The sequence below is a fragment of the Phacochoerus africanus genome, chromosome 9 (genome assembly GCF_016906955.1).
Source record: "Phacochoerus africanus isolate WHEZ1 chromosome 9, ROS_Pafr_v1, whole genome shotgun sequence".
Taxonomy (NCBI): domain Eukaryota; kingdom Metazoa; phylum Chordata; class Mammalia; order Artiodactyla; family Suidae; genus Phacochoerus; species Phacochoerus africanus.
In genome coordinates, this window is record NC_062552.1 from 38,030,767 (window position 1) to 38,044,905 (window position 14,139).

The following is a 14,139-nucleotide window of genomic DNA, read 5'->3' on the forward strand; positions in this document are numbered from 1 at the left end:
AGCATAGATCACAGACTCGGCTCAGATCTGGCGTCACCGTGGCTGTGGTGTAGGCCAGAAGCTGCAGCTCTGATTGGACTCCTAGGCTGGAAACTTCTGTGTGCCTCAGGTTTGGCCATAAAAAGGAAAAACATTTGAAATAAAATAAATGTAGATTATTTCAGGGACAGTGAAGACCACCCAACTCAGATGCCTCCCACCTCCCACCTTCACTCAGAGAAAGAGGAATCCTTCCTTTTTTTTTTTTTTTTTTGCCTTTTTACGGCCGCACCTGTGGCATATGGAGGTTCCCAGGCTGGGGTCAAATCAGAGCTGTAGCTGCCGGCCTACACCACAGCCACAGCAATGCTGGATCTGAGCTGCATCTGTGACCTACACCACAGCTCACAGCAACACCAGATCCTTAACCCACTGATGGAGGCCAGGGATTGAACCTGCGTCCTCATGGATACCAGCTGGGCTTGTTAACCACTGAGCCATGATGGGAACTCCCCCTTTTTTTTTAAGGCCATCACAGCCCCTGGCTGATCAGTTAAAAAGATCTTTTATGGGAGCTCCCACTGTGGCACAATGGGATTGGCAGCATCTTGGGAGCCCTGGGACAAGGGTTCGATCCAGCCCAGCACAGTGGGTTAAGGATCCAGCATCATTGCTGCAGCTATGGCTTGGTCTCAGCTGCGGCTAGGATCTGATCCCTGGCCCAGGAGCTTCATATGCCTGCGGGGTGGCCAAAAAAGAAAAAGAAAAAGAAAAAAAGATACATTCTGGACATATTTTCTCTTCATTCCCTTTCCCCCGGCCCCCCTGAGTTCTGAGCCTCTGTCTCTTTCCACAGACCTTTTTCCCTCAGACCCAAACATATTTCTGCCTACTGCCTCCTAAACACAAACACACACATTCGCTCTCCCTCCCTCCCCCTTGCGCTGCCATCCCCTGACTTTATTTCCTTTCGCTGCCAAATTTCTTGAAAGAGGGCTCTGTGCTCTCCGCCTCCCATCCCTCAGCTCACGCTCACCCCAAGTCTGCTCAGACTCCACCTCGCAAAGCCCCGAGGCCACCTTCTGATGCGGTGGCCTCTTCTTAATCCTGTCCCATTCAACCTCCCTGGAGAATGTGACATCGGATGAAACCTCTTCTTGGCGCCTCCATGATTCTCTCCAGAATGACCTTGAGACCTGGACCAGCAGGGTCCCTGAGAGACGAGGAGTTCCTGGGGCCCAAAGATCACGCCCTCCTGGAGCAAGTGACTTGTCTCCTTGGCCCCGCTCCAGGTACCCACCATCTGGGCATCTTTGCCCAGACAGCCTAGGCCCACTGCCAGGGCCTGCAAAGCCTCCTTGCCTTGGTTTGTCCTCTTGAGGGTGAAGCATGACTGGCGTGTGTGCCCTGGGCTGAGGGGCAATCAGGGGCCGATATTTGCAGGGAGGAAGCGTGCACAGAGCTTGGGTGAATGGCTGGAACGCACGTGTGTGTCTTCCATGAAATTGGAAACCCTCAGGCCACCGAAGAACCAGCTCAGCCCGTGAAAAGAAAGGGGGAGGGCAGGCCGGGAGCCGGGGGCCATTTGCCTTTCCCAGCCCTGCAAATGTTAGGCGTAGGCTTGATTTTGCCCCCTGGGCTCGCCGCTAGCTCTCTCTCTGCTTTCCCCTGGCTCCTTCCCTGACTTGGCTCCCTCTCTCATCCTCCTGGAGAAGGCTTCCCAGGACCCAGCCTTTGGCCTCCATGCTCTCCTTCCTCTGCGCCCAGATGGGAGCTCCTCGAGTCCTCTTGTCCGCAGCAGAGAGCTGGCAGCCAGAGGATGCTCCATCCGTGTCCAAACTCACCCTGCTAAGCCTGCATTTCCCCAGGGGATGTGATGAAAACACTGAAAACAGGAGCTCTGGCATCAGACTGCCAGGCTGCAATTCCCACCCCCCACCCCCCCCCACTCTGCCCCACTGGTAACCTGGGTGTGCTCCACAGCAAGTCAGTTAACTGCTCTGTACCTGCACTTTATTCTTCTGCAAAATGGGGGTAATAATGCGACCTGCTCAGGAGTTCCCATTGTGGCTCGGTTAAGAACCCGACACAATGTCCATGAGGATTCGAGTTCCATCCCTGGCCTCACTCAGTGGGTTAAGGATCCGGTGTTGCCATAAGCTGTGACATAGGTCCCAGATACAGCTCGATCTGACGTTGCTGTGGCTGTGGTGTAGGCTGGCAGCTGCAGCCCCGATTCAGCTCCTAGCCCAGGAACTTCTGTATGCCATGGGTGTGGCTGTAAAAAGAAAAAAAAAAAAAAATCAGTATCTACTGCATCAGAAGTAAACCCAAGGCCTCACTTCGCTTCCTCTAAGATTTTATGGCATCATCTCTGCTTGGTGACGCCTACCTGTTCTTCAAGATCCAACTTAAATGCACCGCCTCCTTGCAGCCTTCCAGGATTCCCACATCCTGGGGCCTCCTCCCCAATTACACCCCTAGGACATGCTTCCTGCAGGCTACAGTCCTATTTCACCCCAGCTACAGCTGTGCCTGTCCAAGTCCCACTGTCCCCCAGAGACTTGGAGCCTCTTGAGGACAGGGGATCGACAGTTGGCACTTAATGATGCTTCTTGAGTGAATGAATGGCTGCAGGATATTCCAGATTCTCTGGCAAAGTCTGGTCAATCTACAAGGGCTATTTTTTCTTTTTCTTTTTTTTTTTTTTGTCTATTTTAAGGCCGCACCTGCAGCATATGGAGGTTCCCAGGTCAGCGGTCTAACCAGAGCTGTAGCCACCAGCCTACACCACAGCCACAGCAACACAATATCTGAGCCGTGTCTGTGAACTACACCACAGCTCACAGCAATGCCAGATCCTTAACCCACTGAGCGAGGCCAGGGATCGAACCTGAGTCCTCATGGATACTAGTCGAGTTGTTTCCACTGAGCCACAGTGGGAACTTCCTCTGAGGGCTTTTTTTTTTTTTTTTTTTTTTGGTCTTTTTAGGACCGCACCTGCGGCATATGGAAGTTCCCAGGCTAGGGGTCCAATCAGAACTACAGCTGGTGGCCTACACCACAGCCACAGCAACATGGGACCCGAGCCATGTCTGCAACCTATACCACGTTTCACAGCAATGCCGGATCCCTGACCCATTGAGCAAGGCCAGGGATCGAACCCGCACCATCATGAATACTAGTTGGATTGGCTTCTGCTGAGCCACATCAGGATTCCCTACAAGGCCTATTTTTAGGGAGCCTTGAACCAAGGCCTGAGAGACAGCAAACACCCCTCTTCTAGCTGACATTTTGGATTGAAAGGGACCTTGGCTGGCTGAAGAGCCACTTCCCACTTGTGGAGGGTTAATTATTAGTGGGGAGCTGACCCAGCAGAGAAGAAGGGCAGAAGGTCCTTCCGCCTGTCTGTTCTGGAAATTCAGAGAGAGGGCAGTGTAATATGAAGATCACATAATACGACCCTCTGCTGTGAGGCTGGCCCCAAGAACTGGCAGTGAGCGTCAGCATCAATATTTGGGGGTTGCTGTTATTTTCCAGAAGCACTGCATTTGCAGGGCAAGAGGGCTGGCCGGGTGATTCATTGGCCGTTAGTCAGTAGTCGTCTCTGCTCGAGAACTGCGTTTCCACGTCCAGCCCCATGCTCGTCAGCACATGCCTCAGTTTCCTATCGCTGCCTTAACCAATGACCACAGTGTCAGTGGCTTTAAACCCTGGAAGTGTCTCCCCTTCCGGATCTGCAGACAGGAGGTCCAGCCTGGGTCTCAGGGGGCTAAACACAAGGTGCTGGCGGAGCTGCATGCCTTCCAGAGCTGCATGCCTTCCTCGCTCGCCTTCAAAGCCGGCAACAGAAGGTCAAGGGCTTCTGCTGCCAACTCGCTGCCCCTCTGCCGTCAATGCTTAAAGCTGCTGACGTTGTGTACCTTCCCTGTGTGCCTTTGGCCAGGAAAGTTGCTCTGCTTTCAAGGATTCATGTGATTCAATCGGGCCCCTGGATAATCCAGGGTTATCTTCCCACCTTAAGGTCCATGCCTTTATCACATCTGCAGAGTCCCTTCTGCCAGGTAAGGCAACAGATTCGTAGATCGCTGGGACCCTTTGCTCGGGCGGAGGGAAGTCGTTCTTCTCCCTAACACGGTACAGGTATCTTACAAGTTGTCCTGAGTATGTTTTCTGGGTGGGGGCTGCCCCATCCCCTCTTCAGAGGGTCTCCCCATCGTCATCATAATAGCAAGTGGTTCAGAAGGGGCACCACATGCCAGGCACTGTTCCAAGGAGTCTGTATGTCTGAACTTGGTCCATCTTCACAAATATCTTAGGAGGCTCCCCACTCCAAAAATGTGAACTGTGCACAACCACTTCCTTCCCAAGATCACAGTCAGGGAAGAGGGGGGACCTTCACAGTAGAGAGCCTGACAAACACCACCTCAGCCAGATGGTCAAGGCTAACATCCATGAGTCACGTTGATAGTGCATGATATTGACATGATATGATAAGAAGGGTGCTTTACCCCTGTGATCTCCTTGCTCCCCAAATATGTGATCCTAGTCAAAAAAATCAGACAAATCCCAATACAGGGGCGGCCTCCGTACCTGACTAGTACTCCTCAAAACTGTCAAGGTCATCAAAGACAAGAAAACCTGAGAAGCTGTCACAGCCAAGAAGAGCCTAAGAAGCTGTGACAACTAAATGTAATGAGATGTCCTGGATGGGGTCCCAGAACAGAAAAGGACCTTAAGTAAAAACGAAGGAAATCCCAGGGTTCTCCTCAGGCACAGCAGGTGAAGGATCAGTTGTTTTCACTGTGATGGCTTGGGTCACTGCTGTATCGTGGGTTCAATCCCTGGCCCTTCCACATGCCACAGCTGCAAAAGTAAGGGAAATCTGAATAAACCATGAACTTCAGTGATTAACAATGTATTAGAGGGAGTTCCCATTGTGGCTCAGAGGAAACGAATCTAACTAGCATCCATGAAGACGCAGGTTCGATCCCTGGCCCTGCTCAGTGGGTTAAGGATCCGGCATTGCCGTGAGCTGTGGTGCAGGTCACAGACACTGCTTGGTCTGGTGTTGCTGTGACTGTGGTGTAGGCCAGTGGCTACAGCTCCAATTCGACCCCTCCCTGGGGACTTCCATATGCTGCGAGTGCAGCCCTAAAAAGACCGAAAGAAAAAAAAAGTATTAGAATTGGTTCATTAATTATAGCAAATGTAAATGAGAAAACTCATTTACAACAGAGAAAACTCACTGTGAGATATATGGGAACTCTACTCGCTTCTCAGTTTTTTCACAAGTCTAAAACTTCTAAAAAATAAAATCTATCGTAAAAACAAATACGTAATTTAATAGAATGCTACAAGATAGGCACCATCATTGTCCCCATCTTACAGATAGGAACACTGAGGCACAAAGAAGTAATGTGTTCTATAAGTGGTGGAGTCAGGATTTTTTTTTTTTAAGAAGGTGGTCTTCTCCCCCCTGCCCTTTTCTTTTTTTTTTTTTATGGCCGCACCCACGCATATGGAAGTTCCCAGGCTAGGGATCAAATGGGAGCTGCAGCTGCCAGCCTTTGCCACAGCAACGCCAGATCCCAGCCGCCTCTGTGACCCATACTCCAGCCCATGGCAATGCCAGATCCTTAACCCACTGAATGAGGCCAGGGATCGAAGTTGAGTCCTCAAGGATACCAGTCCAGTTCGTTATCACTGGGCCACAGCAGGAACTCTAGAGCCAGGATTTGAACTTTGGATTCTGGCTCCAAAGCTCAGTGCTCTTACCCATCACGTTTTCCTGCTTCTCTGAGGGCCATGCCCTTTCCACCACTAGTCCAGAAGTTCCCCAAGGTCAGAATCCGTCTCCTCGGGGGCAGGACGGTGTCACTCCTTGAGGAGCAGGACTCCCTCTCTGCCAGACGGGACTCCGTCCCCTGGCCGCTGAGCATGTGTGGTGCAGGGGCACACCCTGAGCTTGGGGGATACACCAGCGCCTTTCACCTGGAGTCCCCCTTCCCCCCACCTGCCCCAGGACACTTGACAATGTCCAGAGACATTTTCGGCTGTCACAACTTGAAGGTGCTACTGGCATCTAGTGGATAGAGCCCAGGGATGCTGCTGAACTTCCTACAATGCCCAGGGCAGCCCCACAACAAAGAATTATTCAGCCCTAAAATGCCAAGAGGGCCAAGATTGAGAAACTTTGAGAGAGAGCCTATTTCTTTCTTATTCTTTTCTTTTTAGGGCCACGCCTGCAGCATATGGAAGTTCCCAGGCTAAAGGTCCAATCAGACCTGCAACTGTCGGCCTGCACCACAGCCAGGGCCACACTGGATTCAAGCCGCATCTGTGACCTATGCCACAGTTTGTGGCAACACCAGATCCTTAACCCACCGAGTGAGGCCAGGAATCAAATCCGTGTCCTCACAGACACTATGTCAGGTTCTTAAGCCTATGAGCACATGGGGAACTCTAAGAGACAGCCTATTTCTAACACTCTCTCCTGTTTTCCCCATGAGGAGAGTCACATGCATCTAACCGCGCGTACCAATTTTTAGTCTGGGAAATATTGTCACCATAAGTATAGCAGAGACTCTGCGGTGGAGAGCCCCACCCTGGGGGACAGAGGAGGGAGGGGCCAGCACAGGGGCCCGCTCCTGTCCCTTCCAGCCCCTGACTCCACCAACTAGACTCCCCCACTCCCAGCATGGCCCTTTTTGGCAGAGACACTGGGATGCCCTACTTCCTGGGGCAGGAGGAAGTTTCCAGCCCTGAGGAGGTCACGACTGAGTCAGCCCTTCTTGGCTTCAGCTCCACGAGCACATGCGGACATGAAAGAGACATCCACTCTCAGCAGCCAGACCCGGAGGCGGGGCGGGGAGTGGGGCGCAGGCCACTGCCGAGTCAGCCCTGTCCCTGCCCAAAGCCTTTGAGACTTGCTAGACAGGCATGTCATGGCAGCCGGGCCCCTGTGGGCAAGTTGTGACTTTCTGGACTTGGTGTCTCTGGATGTTGAAAGCGGGGAACACTCACTCTCTCTATCCGTGGGAGGACAGAATTGTCCCGGAGAAGAGTTTTATGGAACGCTGACTGGGGCACCCGGGTCCAGGTGCTGGAGAAAGTGGCAGACAAACAGCATCCTGTCCTTAAGGAGGGGGTCCCTGGTGAGGGGAGGCAGAAAATGCAGGGGTCCCCATGGATCTATTTCTGGTGGGGTCTGCGGGAGCGGCTATGACTCGCAGCTGCTCTCCCCGTTGTCTCGAAGCCTCCTGCCCTCCTTTCTGTGTTTTGCAGGTGCTGGAACCTACAAAGGCCATTTTTCCAAACCCCAGTTAGGGTCTGCGAATGGGAGAACGGGTGAGAGATGGAAGGCATGAGGGAGGGAGAAGCAGCATCCGCCTGCTTCCACAGGTGACTTCCGAAGTGGAGGCAGCAGCCAAGGCACCTGGGTGGGCACTTCCACAGCATCAGTGGGCAAGCAGGGTCCCTGGTTGCTGCTCGGGGCAGCTGTTCCAATGATAACACTTACACCTGCTCAACCCCAAGTGTGGGCTTGTGGCTTCCAGCCCAGGAATGGTGGCTGCTTCCTGGCCCCCGAGTATCCCTTCTAAGACATTAGTGACCAATTCTCTATATTAAACCAACCCCCTTCTTCTTAAAGCATAGATAGTTTCTCTTTTCCGAATTGGACACTAATGGATATAGACGGCAATGAATGTGTTGATACATGTGCAAGTGCCTTGCTTCTTATGACGGCAAAGTCCAAAGCAGAAAGGAAACCCGGGAGTTCCTGTTGTGGCTCAGCCCGTTAAGAATCTGACTCGTATCCATGAGGATGAAGGTTCAATCCTTAAGCTACTTCTTGGGGCTGGGGACAAAACCTGTGCCTCCATAGCGACCTGAGCCATTACAGTTGGATCCTTAACCCACAGCACCACAAGGGGGGGGGAATCTGAGCATCTTTTTTTTTTTTTTTTTTTGGCCTTTTGTCTTTTTTATGGCTGTACCCGTGGCATATGCAAGTTCCCAGGCTAGGGGTCGAATCAGAGCTATAGCTGCTGGCCTACACCACAGCCACAGCAATGAAGGATCCAGGCCGAGTCTATGACGTACACCACAGCCCATGGCAACACCGGATCCTTAACCCACTGAGCAAGGCCAGGGATTGGACCCGAGTCCTCATGGATACCAGTCAGGTTCATTAACCACTGAGCCACGATGGGAATTCCCTGAGCATCTTTTCATATGTTTATTTGCATCCCTATATCAGCTTCAGCTTCAGTGGTGTCTCTTCAGGTCTTTTGCCCATTTTAAGTCAGGTGGTTCATTTTCTTATTGCTGAATTTTAAGAGTTCTTTATATATTTTGGATAACAATCCTTTATCAGATATGTCTTTTGTAAATATTTTTCTCCCAGTTTGTGGTTGTCCACCTGTTCTCTTGAAAGTGTTTTTTGGAGTTCCCTGTCCTGGCTCAGTGGAAATGAATCTGACTAGCATCCATGAGGATACAGGTTCGACCCTTGGCCTCGCTCAGTGGGTTAAGGATCTGGCGTTGCCATGAGCTGTAGGTCCAAGATAAGGTGTTGTTATGGCTGTGGCATAGGCCAGTGGCTACAGCTCCAATTCGACCCCTAGCCCAGGAATCTCCATGGCGGGTTCGGCCCTAAAAACACAAAGAAAGAGAAGAAAGAAAGAAAGAAAGAAAGAAAGAAAGAGAGAGAGAGAGAGAGAGAGAGGGAGGGAGGGAGGGAGGGCGGGAGGGAGGGAGGAAGGAAGGAAGGAAAGAAGGGAGGGAGGGAGGGAGGGAGGAAGGGTTTTTCACAAAGAAAGAAGTTTTAAATTTCAAGTCCAGATTATCAGTTATTTTTCTCATGGGCGGTGCCTTTGGTGTTGTATCTAAAAATCATCACCAAACCCCAGGTCATCTGGTTTTCTCTTAGGCTACCTTCTAGGAGTTTTGCAGTTTTGTGTTTACATTTAGGTCTACGATCCAATTTGAGCTAATTTTTGTGAAGGCCGTAAGGTCGGCATCTAGATGCTTTTTCTGTGCATCCAATCATTCCAGCACCATTTGTTGAAAAGTGTGACTTTGCTCCATTGTGTTGTCTTTGCTTCTCTGTCAAAAATCAGTTGACTATATTTATGTGAGTCTATTTCTGGCTCTCTATTCTGTTCCAATGATCTATTCGTCTGTTCTTTTGCCAATACCACACTGTCTTGATTACTGCAGCTTTAATTTATTTTTATTTATTTATTTTTTATTTTTGGCCACACTCTCAGCATACAGAAGTTCCCCTGGGCCAGGGATGGAATGTGCACGACATCAGTGACCCGAGCCATGGCAATGACCTGAACAACAGTGACATCAGATCCTTAACCCACAGAACCAAAAGGGAACTCCTTCATTACTGTAGCTTTATAGTAAGTCTTAATGTTGGATAGTGTCAGTTCTCCAACTTTGTTTTTCTTTAATAACGTGTTGGCTATTTGCTCCTTCATATACAAACCATTTTTAACAACTTTACGAAGACATAATTCACATACCAGACAATTTACCCAAAATGTATAATTTGGAGTTCCTGCTGCGGCACAGTGGGTTAAGGACCCTACTGTAGTGGCTCAGGTTGCTGTAGAGGTATGGGTTCAATCCACGGCCCACCACAGTAGGTTAGAGGATCCAGCATTGCTTCAGCTGTGGTGTAGTTTGCAGCTGCAGCTTGGATTTGATCCCTGGCCTGGGAACTTCCATATGCCATGGGTGAGGCCAAAAAAATTTTTTTAAGTGTACGGCTTAATGGGTTTGGGTATATTAATTACATCATTAATTGTTTTAAAGTATGCTAAGGAGTTCCAGCTGTGGTGCAGCGGAAACGAATCTGACTAGTATCCATGAGGATGCGGGTTTGATCTCTGGCCTCACTCAGTGGGTCGAGGATCCAGCGTTGCCTTGAGCTGTGGTGTAAGTCAAAGATGTGACTTGGATCCCGTGGTGCTATGGCATAGGCCGGCAGCTGTAGCTCTGATTTGACCTGTAGCCTGGGAACTTCCATATGCTGTGGGTGCAGCCCTAAAAAAAATAAAAATAAATAAATAAATAAAATAAAGTATGCTAAAATACATATAACTTACGTTTTTCCATGTTAACAATTTTAAGTATACAATTCAGTGGCATTAATTACATTCAAAATGTTGTATAACCACCACCATTATCTATTTCCAAATGTTTTTCACCACTCCAAATAGAATTCAGCAACAATTAAAGAGTAACTCCTGGAGTTCCCGTCGTGGCGCAGCCGAAAAGAATCCGACAAGGAACCAAGAGGTTGCAGGTTCGATCCCTGGCCTCGCTCAGTGGATTAAGGATCTGGCGTTGCTGTGAGCTGTGGTGTAGGTCGCAGATATGGCTTGGATCTGGCATTGCTGTGGCTCTGACATAGGCCAGCAGCTGTAGCTCCGATGTGTCTGGAAGTTTCCAGGAAAGGGGTCAAATCGGAGCCGCAGCTTCAGCATAGGTCGAAGCTGAGGCTCAGATTCAAACCCAGGCCCTGGGGAACTTCATGATGTTGAGGGTAAGGCCAAAAAAAAGCTCACTTCATATGTTATTGTGGAAATGCAATTTAAAGCAAGAGCGAGAGGCGTATCCTGGTGGCTCAGCAGGTTAAGGATCCAGCATTGTTACTGCTGTGGTGCCGGTTCAATCCCTGGCCCTAGAATTCCCACATGCTGTGAAATGAATGAATGAATAAACAAACAAACAATGAGATACCCACCTATCAATGAGATACCACTCTACCTATGAGAATGGTGAGAATCCAAAACACTGACAACCTCAAACGCTGGTAAGGTTGCGGAACAATAGGTGGGCGTAGGGGAGGGCAGTGCTGGGCCAGAGTTAACCTTACCTGAGCGGCTGTGATGTTGTACCAAGTGCTCACTTAATTTCCCTCCAGGTGTCAGGTGCGACATATGCTCCTGGGTTTACGCACAGAACTGGAAACTCAGGAATTCAAATGACTTGCCCCAAATCACAGAGCCAGGTAGAAGCGACGGAGCCAGGACCCAAACTCGTTCACCATGTCACCAGACCAAGCCCCACTCTTTCTGTAATGTCAGTTACTGGTGAGCCAGAGGACAGGGACAGGGGCCACGCCTCCATCTCCAGCAGCCAGCTTGGAGGAGGGCCCATTCAGAAGAACTTCACAGTTCTGCCTCCGTGCCAACAGCTGTGCCAGGGATTAGAATGAGCACTGCGTTGGGCTTCAGAAAATGTGGTACTAGTCCCAGCTCCCCCTGATACTAGTTGTGTGTGGCCACGGGCACGTCACTCCCCTTCACCTCAGTTTCCTCATCTGTAAAATGGGGCTGTGTGGGCGTTAGAGGAAGCAACAAACCGAGAACTGCAGTAAGAGGTGGGCATATAGAACATACCCGACTCATGTGTACTGACCGTGACATACCACCGTCTTCTCATCACCAAGAATAGAAGAAAGGAATAGCATCAGGCCCTTAGGAAGGGGCAGTCAGAGCCCCACTCCTCCCTCTGCCTCTCATGGAGGAAGTTCCTATCAGGGCGCTCAGTTCCCAGCCAGCAGCCTCCCCGATGCCCACGACACACAAACACACTCCCTTCTACACAGCCCTCTGCAGGGAGGTTGCATCACCGAGTCCCATTCCCCGCTCTCCAGGGCTCACAGACCACAGCTGCGGTCCAGCTGCAGAACCCAGCCCAGCCACCAACTGGCTCTGGGTCAGTGACAGGAAGCCAGGAAGAGCCGTGCATGCCTGCTGGACACTGCTGGGGGGCGGGGGTAGACGCCAGGGGCTGCAGCCCAGCCAGCCTTTGTCATTACATTGCATGGAAAGGAGCTGTGCAGGGTCACTGTCACCCTTCGCTATCTGGAGGCTGTGGGGGTTGGGAGTGAGGATAAGCCCCAGGAAGCAGGAAAGAACACTGAGTTGGGACTCTGGACACCGGAGACTTAATCTTTTGCCACTAACTCACTGCGTGACTTGCATTAGCCGCTTCCCTTCTCTGGTCCCTTATTTTCCCATCTGAGATACCGGAAATATTTATTGAGCTCTCTGTGTCAGACCCAATTCTAGGGACAAAGCAAAGCTCTTCTCGCCTGGAGCTTTCATTCTACGAATCAACAAGCAAATACATAAATAGGAAAAGAGGAGGTCCCGTTGTGGCTCAGTGGTAATGCACCGGACTGGTATCTGTGAGGACACAGGTTTGATCCCTGGCCTCTCTCAGTGGGTTAAGGATCTGGTGTTGCCTCAAGCTGCAGTGTAGGTCACAGATGCGGATCCCGTGTTGCTACGGCTGTGGCGTAGGCTGGCAGCTGCAGCTCCGATTCAACCCTTAGCCTGGGAACCTCCATAGGTCTGGAGTGTGGCATGAAAAAAGACAAAAAATAAAAATAAAAAAATGTCTAAAAATGGCAGGAGCCACTTCATTAAATAAATAAACAGGAAAAGAAGTGAAAAGTTTATGAAGAATAATGACATGGTGGGAGGGGACAGAGTGGGGGGTTCTGGGACAGCCTCTCTGAGAAGACGACACAAGCAGAAGAAAAAAGGAAGGGGCCATGTGTCTATCTAAGGGAGGCAGGTTCTGCGCAGAGGGAAGAGCAGATGCAAAGGCCCTGAGGCAAGCTGAGTAAACAAACTCAGGAAGCAAGGAGGCTGGAAGGAAATGAGTGAGGAGAGATGAAGGCAAAGGCAGGTAGAGCCCAGCTCTGAGAGCCTGAAAGACTTTGTGAGGCCTTTCTTTGCATTTGATGCTGAACTGATCTGTGGGCCCCAGGAAAGCTAGTCCTGGGCTTGAATGCAGAGCCCACCTGGTGTTGTGTGTGTGGGTGAAATATCTTCAGACGCCACTCATTTACTCTAAGGTCCTGTCCAGGTTCTTCAGGAAGAAGACAGCACTGGCCAGGGACAAGGTTGAGGTGTGCAGGGCCTAGAGTGAGTGAGGCATTTGGCCCACATGCAGAACTTGAAGGAACATCAAAAAAACTCAGTAATCAAGACAAACAATACTTGGAAGTTGCCCTCTGGCACAGTGGATCTGGCGTTGCAGGTTGCAGCTGCAGGATGTGTTCAATCCCTGGTCCAGAAACTTCCATATGCCATGGGCATGGCCAAAGCAAGATAAACAGTATTTTCCTGCAATATATCTAAACATCAAAATGAATGCAAAAAAAAAAAATCCATAAAGAATAAAATGCCAATATTGAAAATAAAGACAGGATCTAACCCTGAACTTGTATGATTCCATCTCACTCCCTTTGCCCTAATCCAGGCCCTGGTTCCAATAAAATTTTATAAAAATAGGCAGTTGGCTGGCAGAGCTATAATTTGCTGATTTGTTGAGTTCTTGTTTTTGTCTTTTGTCTTTTTAGGGCCACACCCATGGCATATGGAAGTTCCCAGGCTAGGGGTCGAATCAGAGCTACAGCTGCTGTTCTATGCCACAGCCATAGCAACACAGGATCCCAGATGCGCCTGTGACCTACACCACAGCTCACAGCCATGCCAGATCCTCAACCCACTGAGTAAGGCCAGGGACTGAACCTGTGTCCTCATGGATACTAGTCGGGCCAGTTAACCGCTGAGTCACGACGGAACGCCTGTTGAATTTTTTTTTTTTTAATATTGATTTGAAATATTTTTTTATCTTGGCATTGTCCAAAGTTTCGAGCCCCAGGCTGGTGTTCTACTCACCTAACCCTAGGCCTGGTCCTGGATAACAGTGACACTGCTGGGTTTCACTTTGAGGGCCCCAGTGTTAATCCCTCTGAGGCTCAGAGAGGTAAAGGGACTTCCCCAAGGAAACACGTGGATGATGGAGTTGGGATCCGAACTAGAGTCCTATGTCAAGGCCCATCACCTGGTTGTCACACCCACACCGTACTGTGTTGTCTAGAATATTGATTTGAACGAGTGTTGATTTTTTTGTGTGGTGTCTTTTTGTCTTTTTAGGGCCGCACCAGAAGCATACAGAGGTTCCCAGGCTAGGGGTCTAATTGGAAGTACAGCTGCCAGCCTATGCCAGAGCCACAGCAACGCCAGATCTGAGCCTCGTCTGCGACCTACACCACAGCTCATGGCAACACTGGCTCCTTAAGCCAATGAGCAAGGCCAGGGATCGAACCCTCAACCT